The sequence below is a fragment of the Mixophyes fleayi genome, chromosome 2, assembly GCF_038048845.1.
Source record: "Mixophyes fleayi isolate aMixFle1 chromosome 2, aMixFle1.hap1, whole genome shotgun sequence".
NCBI classification, from domain to species: domain Eukaryota; kingdom Metazoa; phylum Chordata; class Amphibia; order Anura; family Limnodynastidae; genus Mixophyes; species Mixophyes fleayi.
In genome coordinates, this window is record NC_134403.1 from 60,799,904 (window position 1) to 60,817,966 (window position 18,063).

The following is an 18,063-nucleotide window of genomic DNA, read 5'->3' on the forward strand; positions in this document are numbered from 1 at the left end:
GTATTGCACCAGTCAGATATTTATCTTGATTGTAGTGCAAGCTTAGATCTGTTATTATACAAATCAAGCAATTATGATCTAATATTTATTGACTCCAAGATGGAGATTATACAATGATTTGAGTAGGACTTGACTACATAATACTACAGTTTCTGCTCCTCTCTGTTTAATGGTACCCTGATTATATTTGTATTAGTGGCAGATTACGGACCACTGATCTTGAGTACCATATCTGCATATTATCCATATCTATACAGTCTCCTTACCATATGTTCCTTGGGATTAAAGCATATAGGTATAGATAGTGCTCCCAGTTTTAATTTCTTATTTTAAACTAATAGAGTGATATCAACCTATATTTCGCTTTTAATCATATCCAATAAAAGTTATGTTTTAAGGGGATGGTCTTGATACTATTATGAAGACATAGATCCATAGTGCACCTAGCTTTAACCAACTACTGTTCTTTCGCTTTTCAATTACTAAGTCACTTTAGTTTTAGGTTGCACCCCAGTTATAGAACAATATTTATATGTATTTAATTAGAGAAGGGAATTAAATTACCCTCAGAGATATAATTATTTGATACTGGGATATGGCTCTAGAGTTGGTGCGGTAGTAAAAACCTTTTTTTCATATTCATACACAGAGAATACAAGATAGCTACTGTAATGTAACTGTGCCTATGCAAAAATGCAAAATCATTTAAGACGTACTCAGGGGCAAACACAGGATTTGTGGGCGTGACCAGCATGCATTGGGGTGTGGCTATAATTTTAGGCTGTGCTCCAACTATTCCTATCCCCATGATATACATGGGCAATGCTGCATACACTACTGTTAGGTGCACGCAGCTCTCCCTTTCTGAGCAGAGCCATGTGAAGCAGGACATACTTCCCAACTGCTCCTACAGTGTAGTCAGCATAATTGGCAGGCTGTCCTGCTCTCTCCTACCTGTTCTTGCTGCTTTCACTACTTTTTGCTGCTGCTCGTGTCCTAAGCTCAGTAACTGCTTGTCTGGATCCTGGAATGTTGGGTTCCTGTTTGGAGAAAGGACAGGAATATGATATAGAAATACCAGCAATGAGTGAACACAGTAGTCCTCCCTCCCCCAATGCAGCCCAATATTAAATCAAAAGTGCCCACGTTTAATAATTAGGCCTCCCATCAACCAACCCGGACAGTAAATTAATGTCATTCACCTTTAATAAAAAGATCCATTACCCCCAAACAACCCTAACTTTAAATTAATAGTATTTACATTTAACAAATAAACCGATTTCTTCCCAACCATTAAATAATTAGCATTCACTTTTAAGAAATATTAATCCTTCTCCCCAAACTCAACCTCACATTCAATTAATAGCACCCAAAGCACCCCAGCATTAAATTAATAGTCTCATCATCAGGGTCCAGGGTCCAGCCACCTAAAGCATTCTGTGCCCCAGGCTGGGAGAGGGGGTTTCCAGGTACTAGGAGACCCCCCGACCGCGGTTTGCCTATGGTACTATTGAACATCATGGGGTGGTGACTGCATTTGGTGAAGGTATTCTCATTTTAGTAGGTATCCACAGAGCCATACTTTTAGCCTTGGCCAGGAGTGCATTAATAGACATGTATACACTAATATAATTTAAAGATCATATTTCCTTATTCCAAGTTATTTAATAAATAAATGAGTCTCTATTGACCAGTCTCTCTCTATTGTTTTAGGAAAAGTATGTAAAAGATGTAATTAATTAAGTAGGTGGTCCAAATGTGCTAGCAGGCAACACTTTAAGGTAATGTGTTTTTATTTGCGACATATGAATTTAGTAATGCAAAGGTGCTGCAAATAAACTAGAAGTAGCAAAATGCTGGCATAATGTAGTCCAATGAGTGCACATTTCTGCACAAAACAATGTGCTGCTCCTGTGCATTGTTTACAGTAGGTAAACGACTACCAATGGTAGCATCCCAATAGTAGGTTCATCTAATTATTATTATTTATTTATATTTTAACCACACTGACTAGCTTTAGCAAGCGTTGCATTGAATTGTGAGTGGCAGGGGCATAGCAATGAAAGGTGCAGCACTCTAACGAGTCCCCTGATCCTCCAGAGGCCAGGGGCCTGCTTTTAAAAACCCTCTTCTGAGCAGTACATGTGCATTGGACTTATGAGCTGGACCGTGTGTTCAGATGCTGTTTCATTTTATTCTAATATGTATCCCCAAGCAATATACATTTCCTGCGTCCTACCTAAAGATGAAATACGCATACACACATAAGTGCCTCCTACATGTATGCTCACAACTTGAGAAGCTCATTGAGAGCACTGGATACGTGTCGTCTGGTATAGCGTACCACTACTCCCTCTAAGTTGTGCGATCAGGACATATATGTTAGGAAAAATCCTGCAGAATGAGTCCACATTAGATTGATTTTTAACTGTTTCCTTCCTGGAATGCACAGCCTAGTAGGATCATTGGTGCCACCTGTAAGTTTACACCCAGATAGTCCAGGCATGTGAGGATTTGTCTGGTTCCATCTAACTTTCGAGGAAGGAAGCAGGGAACTGGACATAGATTTGATGCTCAGTGAGATCATCACTCTATCTCTCCATTTTAGGGGTGGGGTAGTTGTCATTAGGGTATACTTGCCAACTTGGAGAAGCTGGTGTCCGGGAGACCGTGGGAGAGGTGGGCGTGTGGGGGCAGGGCTCTGGGAATTGTGTCATTGTCCCGCCCTTTAAACATCAAGGGTTTAGCCAATTACAGCAGGGAGGAGGGGCCACGATGACACACTACTCCCAACCTCCCCGCCACTAAACTAATGGCCAGCCAGGAACCGCTTTTGTGACTTCTACTCTAACCTTTACGACCTTCAAGCAGGGAACACTCTCCTGACTGACCTCCAGGACAGAATTAAACACTATCTTGTGCAGTGCCATCTTCCAACCCTCTCTGACTCTCAGTTGGCCTCTCTTAACATGGAGATAACCAGGGAAGAACTCAAACAGATGGTAAAGACCCTTAGAAATGCCTCGACCCCAGGTCCAGATGGCTTTACCACCATATATTGTAAAAAGGTGTTACCTGCCCTCTCCCCTATGTTTATTGGCTAATTTAATTTAATACTCCTGTGCAAGAAATTTGATGGGACCACCACCAGAGCAAACATAGTGGTGATCCCTAAAGATGGTAGAGATCCCACCTTATGTGCAATCTACAAGCCCGTCTCCCTCTTAAATGTATTCCAACGCTGGTCCATTCAGATCAGGTGGCTTTATTTCTAACCATCAAGCAGCGGACAACACTAGGCGGGCCATCGACGTAATACATTCGGCTAACACCCATAGGATCCCTGCTCCAGTGTTGGCCCTTCATGCTTAGAAGGCATTTGACAGAGTCTCATGGGCATTTATGCGGCAAGTTCTTCACTTGACGAGTATACCCGGCCCCTTTCTCAAAGGCATTGCCTCTCTCTATTTTAGTCCATTGGCCTCAGTCCTTGCTAATGCCTGCGCTTCTTCTTCCTTTCTGATTTGCAATGGCACCCTTCAGGGCTGCCCCCTGTCTCCACTTCTCTTTGCCTTAATGAAGCCATTTGCATTTAAAATTCGCAATAACCAAAATATCTCGGGTGTCCCCACTGGTTTTTGGAAGACAATCATCTGCATACTGTTTAATTTTGTTGTCCTCATCTCTGAACCCTCATGTGTCCATTCCCTCCTCATGGCTGAAATTCGGGATTATGTTCTATTATCTACTTTCAAGATAACTCAGATAAAATTGAAACCCTTGGGCCTGATTCATTAAGGATCTTAACTTAAGAAACTTCTTATTACAGTCTCCTGGACAAAACCATGATACAAAGCAAGGGGTGCAAATTAGTATTCTGTTTTGCACATAAGTTAAATACTGACTGTTTTTTCATGTAGCACACAAATATCAAATTTAAATTTCAGTGTACAAATATGCTATCAAGTATTTGTGTGCTACATGAAAAAACAGTAAAAATATGTTTTTTCATGTAGCACACAAATACTTGATATCTTAAAGTTTGAGTTCAGTTTATTTATTGGGTTTATATATTTGTGGGCGGTACAGAAAGATAAAAGTAGGACAAAGGCGAGTGCAAAAACAAAGAATACATAACATGACAAGCTGTAATTGACTGCAAAGGATTTGCAACAAAGTATTAAAAACTGAAAGTTTTTGATGTAGGATTGTTTAGTTTGTCCCATTACTTTTGGTCCCTTAAAAAGTGTGAGGCACATATAGAAACTGTTGTAATTCCTACACTGTTCACGTGATTTGGATGTAAATACCCTCAAATTAAAGCTGAAAGTCTACAGTTAAAGCACATCTTGTTAGTTTCATTTCAAATCCATTGTGGTGGTGTATAGAGCCCAAAATATGAGGATTGTGTCAATGTCCCAATATTTATGGACTTGACTGTAGTTGGAGGCTCTGCTGGTACTGGCCTGGGTGTGGAGTAGGTTGAGACAGCTCAGCTGTAGAAGGGATAGTTGTCCAAACAGACCAAGCATTAGGCCATTGGTGAGGGGTCTCATCGGATGATAGGTCCAGACCAGCGGGACCACAGCCACTTGTTAAGGCAGGAGGGGTGTGATCACTGTGCGGCCCAGTGGTGAGCAACGAGGAAGTCGTTCAGGCTGCAGAAAGGCTGATTCAGATCAATGCTGCAAGGATGACAGCAAATCAGACCAGGGGGTAAATGTATCAAGCTGAGAGTTTTCTGGCGGGTTTGAAAAGTGTAGTTGTTGTCTATAGCAACCAATCAGATTCTACCTGTCATTTTGTAGAATATACTAAATAAATTATAGCTAGAATCTGATTGGATTTTCAAACTCGCCGGAAAACTCTCAGCTCGATACATTTACACCCAGGTGTATCGGAACAGAATGATAGGTGTAAATGCTCAGGAAACAAGTGCAGATCACACGTGAAGTGAGTCGGGGCTTGGATGTGGAGGCAGGCAGCATGCGCAGTGCGCCGGCATCGACAAGAAGCATGGCTGTAGGTGAGAAGAGGTCTCCTCATAGGTACCAACAGCAGTGGTAGAAGTAGAATTACGACATACGGCCCACTTTGACCACTGAGTATATACAGATATATAAGTATAAATGTGTGTGTAGCACAGGCACAATACATACTTGTACATAAAACAACATTTAAGAAATTTACACATAGCCCACCTGTAAATGAGACTTGTAAATGTATCAAGCTGCGAGTTTCAGGCGGGTTTCAAAAGTCGAGATGTTGCCTATAGCAACCAATCAGATTCTAGCTATCATTTTGTAGAATGTACTATATAAATTAATGTCATTGGTTGCTTTAGGCAACATCTCCACTTCTTTAGGCATATGTACATGTGTTTACATTTTATGATTATTATTATTATTATTATTATTATTATTAATTTTTATTTATAGGGCGCCACAAGGTGTCCGTAGCACCGTACAGGGACAAATGAATTACAATACAATGGGAGACAGTACAGTACAGTAAACAGTAAGCACAGTAACTCAGTAAGCTCAATGCACAGCTAGAGAGGGCGGGGAAGGGGGAGGGAGGACCGCAAACGACGGGGCCCAAGAAGGAGGGCGCGTAAGACAGGGAGACCCCCAGAGGCGGGAGGAGGGAGCGAGAGGGGACAGGGGGTGGAGCACCCTCGAGGAGGAGGGCTAAGTAGCTGGAGAGCAGAGTTAGAAGTGGTGGAAACAGGAGGAGAGATGGCCCTGCTCAGAGGATCATACAATCTAAGGGGAGGGGTGGACAGACAGTGAGACACAGGGGAGAGAGGGGGAGTAGGGGGACGGAGGCAGAAGATAAGGTAGGAAGTTAAGTAGGAGACTGAAAGGCTTTAAAAAAAAGGTGGGTTTTTAGGGCCCGTTTGAAACTGGACAGATAAGGGGAGGTTCCAGTGGAGGGGGGCAGCGCGGGCGAAATCTTGGATACGCGCGTGGGAGGAGGTTATAAGGGGGGAAGAGAGGCAATGGTCAGAGGCAGAACGGAGACGGCCGGATGGAGCATGGATAGAGAGGAGGGTGGAGATGTAGGGCGCAGTGGAGTTGGCGAGGGCCTTGTATGTAAGAGTGAGGAGCTTGAACAGAGTTCTGAAGGGGAATGGGAGCCAGTGAAGGGCTAGGTAGAGGGGGGAGACAGAAGAGGAGCGGCGAGAAAGGAAAATAAGCCTAGCGGCAGCGTTAAGAACAGATCGAAGGGGAGAAAGATGAGAGTGGGGGAGGCCAGTGAGGAGGAGGTTGCAGTAGTCCAGGCGGGAGATGATCAGAGAGTGGATAAGGCATTTGGTGGCATCTTGGGAGAGGAAGGGCCGGATTCGAGCGATGTTACGCAGCTGAAAGCAGCAGGATTTAGCAAGAGAGAGGATGTGGGGGCCAAAGGAGAGAGAGGAGTCGAGGATGACACCAAGGCAGCAAAGTTGGGGGACAGGGGAGATAGAGGTGTTGTCGACAGCGATGGAAAGGTCAGAAGGGGATGAGCTATGAGAGGGAGGAAAAACTATGAGCTCAGTTTTGGAGAGGTTAAGTTTGAGGAATCGAGAGGACATCCAGGAGGAGATGGCAGAGAGGCAGGCAGACACCCTAGAGAGGAGGGAGGGAGAGAGATCAGAAGAGGAGAGGTATAGTTGAGTGTTGTCAGCGTAAAGATGGTAGTTGAAGCCGAAGAAGCTGATGAGTTCACCCAGGGAGGAGGTGTATAGAGAGAAGAGTAAGGGTCCCAGAACATAGCCCTGAGGGACCCTGACTGGAAGGGTGGACGGGGGGAGAGAGACCCAGATGTGGTGACAGAGAAGGATCAGTGAGTAAGGTAAGAGGCAGGGCCGAACTGGCCATCTGGCACTTCTGGCAAATGCCAGGGATGCAGCTATCATAAAACACAAGTAATAATGAAGAATGGAAATGCACAGAGGGGACAAGTGTTAAAAAAAATTAAAAATCAAGCCTTCATACTCCATTCACTTATATTTTCTATACCCCCACTCCTAAATTTCTGCTTCGACCACTGCCCTCTATTCCTGCTCCCGACTGCCTGTGTGAGCTGACAGCTGCTGATCCCTCCTCGCCCAGCGCGCCCAGTAGGAGAACAGAACACAGGATGCCATAATCAGGTAAGTTCATATATTTTCTCGTGTGCAATATGTTTTTAATAATATTCTTGAACTGGGGACACCACAGCGTATCCAATGTTTAACACTATGTATTGCTCATTATTGCACTGTAATGTTTTTTGCATATTTATCTGTACAGAGATTTTTAATTAAGAGGAAAAAACATTGCTTGTCATAAATTTTATCTGTAATTGTGTCAATATATCTATTTTTGTTTGCATTGTAAATTATGTATTAAGCTGCTCTTGGGACTCACACTCAGTATTTGATATGCTGTACCAATTTTTATTTGTGAATGAGTTTTTGTCTGAGCTTTACTAATGATTTGGGGGCACTACTATGGCATAATGTTATTTGGGGGCACTAATGTGGTATAATATGATTTGGAGGCACTGTTGTGACATAATATGATTTGTGGGCACTACTGTATGGTATATGTTTTGGGGGCACTACTATGCCATAATATGATTTGTCGGCACTTTTGCATGACCAAATATGACTTGAGGGTAATACTATGTGGCATAATATTACCTTGGGGCACTACGATGTGGCATAATATGAACTGGGCACACTACGGTGTGGCATCATATGAACTTCTGCCAAAGGCAAGTCTTTCATTGTTGAATATGATGGGAGCCCAAAGATGTTGCTGTATCGGGGCCCAAAATTCCTCTTGTCAGCCCTGCCTGTGAATCAAGGGGGTAGACGTCTCCAGGTAAATAATCTAAATGTTTCCTATCTAATCAAACTGATGGATCACATCCAATTATTTCTCACCCACCTCCTCTATCCCCCTTAATTAATATACTGTGTTATTTAAAATGAATAGAAAAGACGCATATCCAATTACTTTAGTAAAACAAAAATATTTTTCTCTGACATTTTGCTGTAGATGGAAATACTTTTAATGCGGCCGTGTGGGTTCAACTGATCATTCAATAGTTATGTTTTTTTTAGATATATGTTAGTTTTATTTCATGTGGAATGATTCATGAAAATTCTGTCATTACTATTTAATTGAAGGAAAAGGGTACCTGTTACCTATATGTGTGTGTAAGTACTCTGTTCGTTGTTGCTATTTTGTGGGAGATTTGAAAAAAGCAAAACATTGTTTCCTACAGTGGCATCTTTATAATTGGTGGTATTGCTGTAGTATGGGGTGGCGTGCTGGTGGCAATGTTGTAGTGTGTTTGGTGCTTAGTATTGCTAATAAGTAGGAGAGGGTATTGCTATAATGTGGGGGGTGATGCCGGTTGCTGTAATGTGGGGGGTCATGCTGGACGCTGTAATATGGGGGGTGATGCTGGACGCTGTAATGTGGGGGGTGATGCTGGACGCTGTAATGTGGGGGGTGATGCTGGTTGCTGTAATGTGGGGGTGATTAATGTAGTATAAGTGTGTGGGGGGGGGGTTATTTATTGCTGTAATTTGGGTACTAATAATGAATTGTCATGGTATTTATTGATGTAATTAGGGTGCTAATAATGTAATGTTGAGGGTCATTATGAGAAATAAATACCCCCCCACACACACACTCATACTACATCATGTTGTACTGCGCCAGCATCAGTGTGCAACAATATAGTGCATGGAGCCCACAACAGGTGGGCCTGTGTGCTTTCAATGCCAGGGCTGATTTTTAGTCCCAGTCCGGCCCTGGTAAGAGGTGAACCAGGCCAGGACTGGGCCGGAGAGGCCGAAAGACTGGAGGGTGTGAAGGAGGAGGGGGTGGTCAACGGTGTCGAAGGCTGCAGAGAGGTCAAGGAGGATGAGAAGGGAGAAGTGGCCCCTGGCTTTAGCAGAGAGGAGGTCATTGGTGACTTTAGCCAGGGCAGTTTCAGTGGAGTGAAGGGGGCGGAAACCAGACTGGAGAGGATCAAGGAGGAAGTGTTCAGAAAGGTAGAAGGTGAGACGGCTGCAGACGAGCCTCTCGAGAATTTTGGAGGCAAAGGGGAGAAGAGATATGGGGCGATAGTTCAAGAGAGAAGTGGGGTCGAGATTAGGTTTCTTAAGCATGGGGGATACGAGAGCATGTTTGAAGGAGGAAAAAAAACACACCAGTAGGTTAATTGGCTGCTATCAAAAAAAAAAAAAAATTGACCCTAGTCTCTCCCTCTCTCTCTGTCTGTGTGTCTGTCTGTCTGTGTGTCTGTATGTTAGGCAATTTAGACTGTAAGCTCCACTGGGTCAGGGACTGATGTGAGTGAGTTCTCTGTACAGCGCTGCGGAATAAGTGGCGCTATATAAATAAATGGTGATGATGATGATGATGATGATGAAGGAGGAGGGGAAGATGCCAGTGGAGAGGGAGAGATTAAAGAGGTGAGCGAGGTGGGAGCAGGTGGTGGGGGAAAGGGAGCGAAGAAGGTGGGAGGGGATGGGATCCAGGGGACAGGTAGTGGGGTGGGAGGATGAAATGAGAGAGTGGACTTCCTCGCCGGTGGTGGGGCGGAAGGAGTGGAGGGGAAGGTGGTTGGGGGGTGAGGACAGAAGAGTGGGAGGGGTGGAAGAGACAGTGGAGGAGGAGATTTCAAGTCGGATGACCTCGATTTTAGAGGAGAAGAAGGAGGCGAAATCGGAGGCAGTCAGGGAGGAAGGAGGGGGGGTGGGAGGATGAAATGAGAGAGTGGACTTCCTCGCCGGTGGTGGGGCGGAAGGAGTGGAGGGGAAGGTGGTTGGGGGGGGGAGGACAGAAGAGTGGGAGGGGTGGAAGAGACAGTGGAGGAGGAGATTTCAAGTCGGATGACCTCGATTTTAGAGGAGAAGAAGGAGGCGAAATCGGAGGCAGTCAGGGAGGAAGGAGGGGGGGCGAAGAGGCGGCGGGGGTTAGAGGACTGGGAAGAGATGAGGGATTTAAAGAAAGATTGTTTAGCGAGTGAGAGGGCAGAGCTGTAGGATGAAAGGATGAATTTAAATTGGAGGAAGTCAGCCAGGGAGAGGGATTTTCTCCAGTGACGTTCACCGGTACGGGAGCATTTTTGGAGGAAGCAGGTAAATTTGGAGTGCCAGGGTTGGGGTTTGGAGCAGCGGGGGTGGACGGAGTGGGCAGGGGCGACCGCGTCCAGAGCGGAGGTGAGGGTGTGATTGTAGAGGGAGACCGCCTGGTTGGGGCAGGCCTGGGAGGAAAGGGGAGAAAGGAGGGTATCGAGAGAGGAGGACAGAGAGGCTGGGTCAAGAGCGTCGAGGTTGCGTAAGGACAGAGTAGGTTTGGGCAGGGGGAGGTGAGCAGGAGAAGAGGTGAGAGAGAAGGAGAGGAGATAGTGGTCAGATAGAGGAAAGGGAGAGATGGAGAAGTCGGAGAGACTACATAGGTAAGAGAAGACAAGATCAAGGGAGTGACCAAGGCAGTGGGTAGAGGAGGAGGTCCATGGCTGAGACCAAGGGAGGAAGAGAGGGTGAGCAGTTTGCTGGAAGCAGGGTCGGTGGGGTTGTCGATGGGGAAGTTAAAGTCACCGAGAATGATCGAGGGGAGGTCAGAGGAGAGGTGGTGAGGATGCCAGCTAGCAAAGTTGTCAAGGAAGAGGGAGGTGGGGCCAGGGGGGCGGTAGATGACAGTGACGCGGAGGTGGATGGGGTAGAAGAGGCGGATGGAGTGGGCTTTAAAGGAGGAGGAGAGGGAGGGTTCAGGGGGAATGACATGAAAAGTACAGGCGGAGGAGAGGAGGAGGCCCACTCCACCGCCTGGGCGGGCACCAGGCCTGGCGGCGTGGGTGAAGGAGAGGCCACCATAGGAGAGGGCAGCGGGGGAAGCCGTGTCAGAATCGGAAAGCCAGGTTTCAGTGACGGCAAGAAGGTTAAAGGAGTTGGATAGAAAGAGGTCGTGGATAGCAGTCAGCTTGTTGCGGACGGATCTGGCATTCCAGAGGGCACAGGAGAAAGGGGGAGAGGAGTGGGGGGAGATGGGGATGAGCAGCGCGCGGGGGAGGGCGGGGAGGAACGGGACAGGTAGGGCAGGGGGAGAGTATGGGTGTCACACTTCTAGTATTACAAACGGAACCCAATAGCCATGTAGTTCTGTAGTAAACAGGATTTATTTTGATACAGAAATAAATCTGAAATGTCCAGCAAGCAAGTCCAAAGTATCAACAAGATAAATATCTTGTAGAGGTATCAAGTAATTGTATTCCAAATCACAAGGGAGAAAGGTTCTGTGGAAGCATCTGGTTCAGACACAAACACAATACTCGAGCAAAGGCTGCATAACAGGAAGTGCCTTATCTAGGCCCAAACAGGAAATGAGATACAAGATGGAATCTTCCTGAGACAGTTCTGGCCATCTTGGATAAGGGCTATTGTAAGGGCAAGTTCAAATCAGAGATCTAAGATGGAAACTTCATGAGGCAATCATGGCCATCTTGAACGAGGGCATATCTAAGGGCAAGAACATAACAATGGGTATGGAGTGAGAGCGGGGAGGCATAGTAGGGAGAGAGAGTAACAGAACAGTGAGATAGTGGGGACAGTGAAAAACAGGTAAGAACAATGGCAGGAAGACAATGACAAGGTGGAAGACAATAACAAATTAGGGCGTGGAGGGCATGGAACAACAGTACAGTGAGATAATAAGGACAATGAAAACAGGTAAGAATGATAGCAGAACAGTAAGATAATCAGGACAGTGGATAACAGGTAAGAATAATCAGAGAGACAATAGCAAGATGGAGGACAATAACCAATTAGGCGTGGAAGGCAAGGAACAACAGAAGGACGGGTAATAAGGACAATGGAAATAGGCAGGAATAATAACAGGTAAAAGTAGTTGCTGGTAAATATAAAATCAGGAAAAACAAGATAAAGGCATATAAATAGTAGAATAATAACAGGTAAAAAGTAGTTACTGGTAAATGTACAATCAGGCAAAACAAAATAATGGCATATAAAATTATAGCAGGTAAAAATAGTAGCAGGTACCAATTGAGTCTAAGGTGCAGGCAAAGGTGTTGATCCAAGGGGATGAAGCATAGTCACGGTGAGAAAGACGGTTAAGTGGAGCAAAGTAGTAAAAAGATACCTAGAGTTGCTTGGGAGCAGGACGAAGACGAGATCCAAGCTGGGGGAGTGAGGCAGAGTCACAGTTCCAGGGAGCTGAGGGGGTGAAGCAGAGTCCAGGGAGTTCCAGATCCAGGGAGAAGGTTGTGGAGAGTTAGTTAGGAGGCTTCAAGTGTGGAGCAGGGCATCAGATGAGATAAGGGGGAGCAGGAGCATGGAGGAGGCATCAGTGGGAGACAGGAGAGGAGTCATGGCAGGAGGTTGGTGGACGTCAAGAGAGGAGAGCAGGCAGGATCGATGTAGGTCAGGAGCACCGCGGTGACCCGGGCATAATGATGGGAAGGGACGTGCAGGCCAGGCAGCGGGACTGAGGCTGGAGCGAAGAGGTAGTGCTGTGGAGGCAGCAGGGCCGAAGAACCGGTGGAGGCAGGAGAACCTGTGTAGGCAGCTGGGCCGAGGATCCAGGAGAACCAGGTAGCTAGGAGCAGAGCAGACCGCTGGGCCGGAGCCGTGGTCTCAAGGCAAAAGACACCGCCAAGGAGAAGAGAGCCAGCGATGAGGAGGCGGCGATGAGGAGATCCAGGAGGGAGCGGTGGAAGCAGCTGGGCTGGAGCCGGACAGTGAGCCAGGTAGGAGCAGCGGGCCGGAGCCGGGGGCTCGATTTAGAGGCACCGCGGGAGGCAGCCGTTCTGAGGATCGCCAACGGGGCTGGAACAGGCTGGAAGCAGGAAGCAGGAGGTAAGTGAGGCGGGTGGAGGAGGGAATGACAACGGAGAGGCGCCGGGCGGTCACGGGAATAAGAAGAAAGGTGTTGGACCCCAGGGAGAACTCGCGCCGCACGTCCGTCCTCCTCCACAGCCGGAAGTTATGATCAATACACTTTCGTCCAATTTATGAATATATATAACAAGACCAAAGTAACTGTACATATAAAGGTAGATAAAACAAAATTTAAGAAATTTACACGTTACGTTAGTAAGTAAATGTAGCTTTATTGAGAATATATATTTGTACATGTGTTTACAAGACACTTGTCGACTTTTTTAAACCTATCCCACTATTGTTAATAGAGAATGGAGGGGGGACCCCACACTTTTTTTAAAAGAAAACTTTTATGTTTTTTACAGTTTTGACAGCTCTGGGGACCTCCGGCAGTATGACAGGCTAGCAAACAGCGTGTTGTATCTAGCGTGTTTTAAAGCAAACTCAGGAGAGTTTGCTAAATCACAGCTTCATACATTTGAGACTTGTATAGTCAGAGTGGCAAACAGTCGGGAGTTTGATCACTATCGGTTTTGTAAATAGCGATTTTGACAGAAGCACAACTGTGGCGATTTTACATGAAATCTCAGCTTCATACATCTGCCAGTTTCAACTCTCCCGAGAAAATTGATGGATTTGCAAAATCGGACCTTGATACATTTACCCCCAGATGTTCTTTTATCGTGGGATCTATAGGATAGTTGCATAAGTGTGTACACAGCTTTAGATAAAAGGCAGAGAGCTGATTCTGTCACTTTAAGATGTTTTTCATTGTATGTAACCTTGTTGTCTCTCATATTGTTGTCTGAAATCAGTCATTTCATTCACCAAAAGGATTCCTGCCCTGTGATGACACTCTTATCTCAAATAGTTGTTTGGTTAGCTCAAACATTTGCTGACATATCTGTGATCTTTGTTAATAGCTCTTTTTACATAAAGCAACTTTTATTTTAGATGTGACACTGTATGTTCCTTGCAGGATAACCCCACCCTTTCAGCACCTGTTATGGCCTATAAATTGATTTGAGCAGCTTCCACTTTTGTATTTGTCTGAGAGGCATGTTGGTGTCAGTAGCTGAGGGGGAGTGCTGACATTGGATTGCTATTTGGAGGCTTCTGGGGTACCTCTTTGGTAAGTTAGCTCTCAATTTAAAAACACATATGTATGGCCCAAATATAGGGACTCTCATTGTTTAGAGTAGGACCATCCTATATGCAAAAGCGCCTTGGCGTGGCAGGATGGCTTAAACATACATTTGCAAATGTGTGCAACAAAGACTTTTGCATTTTTATCTACAGTAGAAATGGCAGATCTGTTGCTGGCTATAGCAGTGTGCTGGGGGAAAAAATGTTGTGTGTATGTTCCTTGCAGGATAACCCCACCCTTTCAGCACCTGTTATGGCCTATAAATTGATTTGAGCAGCTTCCACTTTTGTATCTATAGGATAGTTGCATAAGTGTGTACACAGCTTTAGATAAAAGGCAGAGAGCTGATTCTGTCACTTTAAGATGTTTTTCATTGTATGTAACCTTGTTGTCTCTCATATTGTTGTCTGAAATCAGTCATTTCATTCACCAAAAGGATTCCTGCCCTGTGATGACACTCTTATCTCAAATAGTTGTTTGGTTAGCTCAAACATTTGCTGACATATCTGTGATCTTTGTTAATAGCTCTTTTTACATAAAGCAACTTTTATTTTAGATGTGACACTGTATGTAATACATCTATTTCACTGCAAGTCAATAAAGGTAATTAACATACCAAAAATATATGGGCATGTAGAGTGTTTCATTTTGTGCAATTTCACCTATTTATCCACCTCGCGCATAGTGTGTGAAGCTCACATTCCAATTTTTGGATCTATGAAGGCTCATTTTTCTGCTCCTAGTGCAGCGTGAAATCACTACAACAAATGGTGGATTTTCAAGACTGATAGTTAAAGGATATTTATTTTTGTTATAAGACATCATAAGTAAAACTTGGTCCAAAAGAAATACTTACCTATCATCTGGTGCTCATAACATCACAGCATTCAGTCCTGACGACTTTGCCTTTTCTTCACCAACTGCACACTGCAAGCAGGAACCAGCTAAGCAGCAGATCAATTCAGCATGAGGGCGCTGCATTTATTGCTCAGCAGACATGTGATATCTCAACTACTACAACAGTCGCACATATTACAATAAGTTGCCAAATATTGCAGCATGTTAGAACAGAAAACAACCACAATGCTTTAAAATCAATCAAAATTGATTGGACAATTGTCGGGCATGTTGGTAAATGGGGTCAAAAGATGACCGCAAATGACTGCCATCAGGCTATCTTCTTACAGCACCCACACTGAGCCCAAGGCAGCACATATGTAGTCCCAATATCTTTAACTCACTTATTTTTTCATAATTTAATGGATATTTCTACCCAAATCTAACAATTAGAACAATTAGGATGAATAGGAAACTCACAGGGAATGCACATCCTGGTGGAAAAATTGCAGCCATTACGGGACAGTCTATTAAAGTCAATGGGAAATGCCAGGGATAGGGAGACACTATCTTAACTTTATATTTTTATTTAGCAATCATGGATTACAAACAGGAATGGAGAACAAAATATTATCATTTTTATTATTATTACCATTTATTTATATGGCGCCACTAATTCCGCAGGACTGTACAGAGAACTCACTCATATCAGTCCCTGCCCCATTGGGGCTTACATTCCCTAACACACACACACACACACAGACTAGACTACACTACATAACCTACCAATATGTTTTTTTGGAGTGTGGGAGGAAACCGGAGCACCCGGAGGAAACCCATGCAAACACGGGGAGAACATACAAACGTCACACAGATAAGGCCATGGTCAGGAATTGAACTCATAACCCCAGTGCTGTAAGGCAGAAGTGCTAACCACTTAGCCACCGTGCTATACCAGTTGTAATCACAATAGAGACCAGATGAAACATAACAATTAAACAAACTGAGGCATCATCGTCATCATCATCATCATCATTATAATAATGCAAGTTTTAAACATTAAAAGGGTGAAGGGAGGGTAAGGGTAAGGGTAAGGGTAAGGGGTCGGTTGTAACATATAAAGAATATTGGCAGTTACAAATTGGTGATTTGTGATCAGCAGGCATTAAATAAATATGTCATGAGACAAAAGTGCTCAGCATAGGTTTCAGAAAAGCCTCACCAGCAAAGGGGTTAAACCAGGGACCTCTTAACAACAGCAGTGCACCGGGGCCCCTATATATACATATAAAGAAAAAAATATTATATATATGGGCCCTGCAGCCCAGGGGGGCCCGTTGGAGGCAGCAAAAAGAAAAAAAAACCTGGAAGAAAAAAAAAGACAATACTTACCTTGCGGTCAGCTGACGATCCGGCTCCCTCCCTGATCCCCTCCTCCGTTGCGCTCCGCAATGGATGTCGGGCCCGACATGCACTGCGAGCGCCGTACAGAGGAGGAGACCATGGAGGGAGCCGGATCGTCAGCTGACCGCAAGGTAAGTATTGTCTTTTTTTTTTTCCAGGTTTTTTAGCTAAATACTATTCTAATTAATAGTAACACCTAAAAGTATTAAAATCAGATATTGAACAATACTGGCATATACAATCCTGTGTTTTTAGCAGTAGGCCACTCTGGTTGGCAAGGAACGCTTTGACTTAATGTTCCACAACAGCTACAACAGCGCTGCACAGAGGATTTCCAGGCCCTGAAGAGGCTGCTTCTTATGCGACCCAACAGAGGCAGAACTAGCGGGCGGTGTGCCCTGGTGCAGGGAAGCAGGGAGGAACGGCACCTGCTGCACCAATGCTAGTTCCCCCACTGGACCCCACCTTGGCTGCAAGCGCAGCTGTGCATGCAGCCTAGAGGGATGTGACCGTGCAGATCAATAGGAAGCTATTTGTCTGTACACTCACTTTCTCCTGCCCACAATCCAGCATGGATGGCTCCCTCCATTCCCACCTAGTCACTACCGCCCTCTCGGCGCCGCAAGTCAGAGGTCCAGATAAGGTATTCTTAAAGCTACAATACCCTGTAGTAAAAGAGCTTTTGGAAATGACTTCTAGGAATCACTGCAATGAAAACTGAGGGGGGGGAGACGCCAACATTTATTTACATAGCACCAGCAAATTCCATAGCACTATACAATTGGGGACAAACACAGTAATAAAACAATACTAGACAGACAGAGATGTTAGAAGGCCCTGCTCACAAGCTTACAATCTATGGGATATAGATACATCTACATGTGTTAATATTTACTAAATGGGTAAAGAAATTGCATTATAACCAAGTTTACAAAACATTATGAAGAGAACTAGAGCTCTGTGTTCCACCAAACAGCACCACACCTGATGTGGTGCTTTTTGGTGGAACATACAATTATACAGCAGCAAAGGTTCCGTGTAAATTATCTTGACAATAGGTTATTATAAGCAATGGAACTACCCAGAGGCAGAACTAGCGAGCTGAGGGGCCTTGATGCAGGGAGGAGGGGACCGGGACCCCCGACCCTCTGCATCTGCCATACAGCAGGCCCTATTATCTCCATGGGCCCCAGTGCATGGCACCTGCTGCTCCAATGGCAGTTCCACCACTGGAACTACCCCACCATTATAGGGGGTGCAGCCACTGGAGCTGGATGTGAGGGAGGTCTGACAATGCTGAGCCCCCTTCCAAGACCCTAACTGCTCTCAGATTAGAGCAAGGGGCTCTTCTGAGCTTGTGCTGAACTTGTGCATGCTCAAAGAGCAGAGCTGGGGCTTCTTCCGAACATGTGTCTGGCCCATGTGCAGTGAAGCACTTTTGGGACATCTCTAGGTCCATGTGTGCTCAGAAAAGGCCCTATTCTGCTCTTCTGAGAGCAAAGTGGGGGACCAGGAGGGAGTAGCTGCATTGTCAGTCCCCCACCCCTTTAATTTTGCTATGATGCAGTGTTCACATCCGCTTATATTTGGTCATTTGTCACCCAAAATAAATCATGAGTGTCTTTTATTGAATACTCTAGTTATGTCACATAGGTGTCCTGATTTGTTGTTTCAAAATTATAGGAGCTCTGGTCATTACGTGTCGCCAAATTACCGGATTAACCTGACATACTGCCATGTCACGTAGACGGTGACGTTCAGCTGTAACTGCACTGTGGTCCTCCAG

General features: G+C 45.0%; 1 pseudogene; it reads right to left on the bottom strand.

Moving 5' to 3' along the window:
* The window catches only part of LOC142139809 (tripartite motif containing 13-like), a 693,488-nt pseudogene that overhangs the window by 21,893 nt on the left and 653,532 nt on the right, over positions 1-18,063 (bottom strand).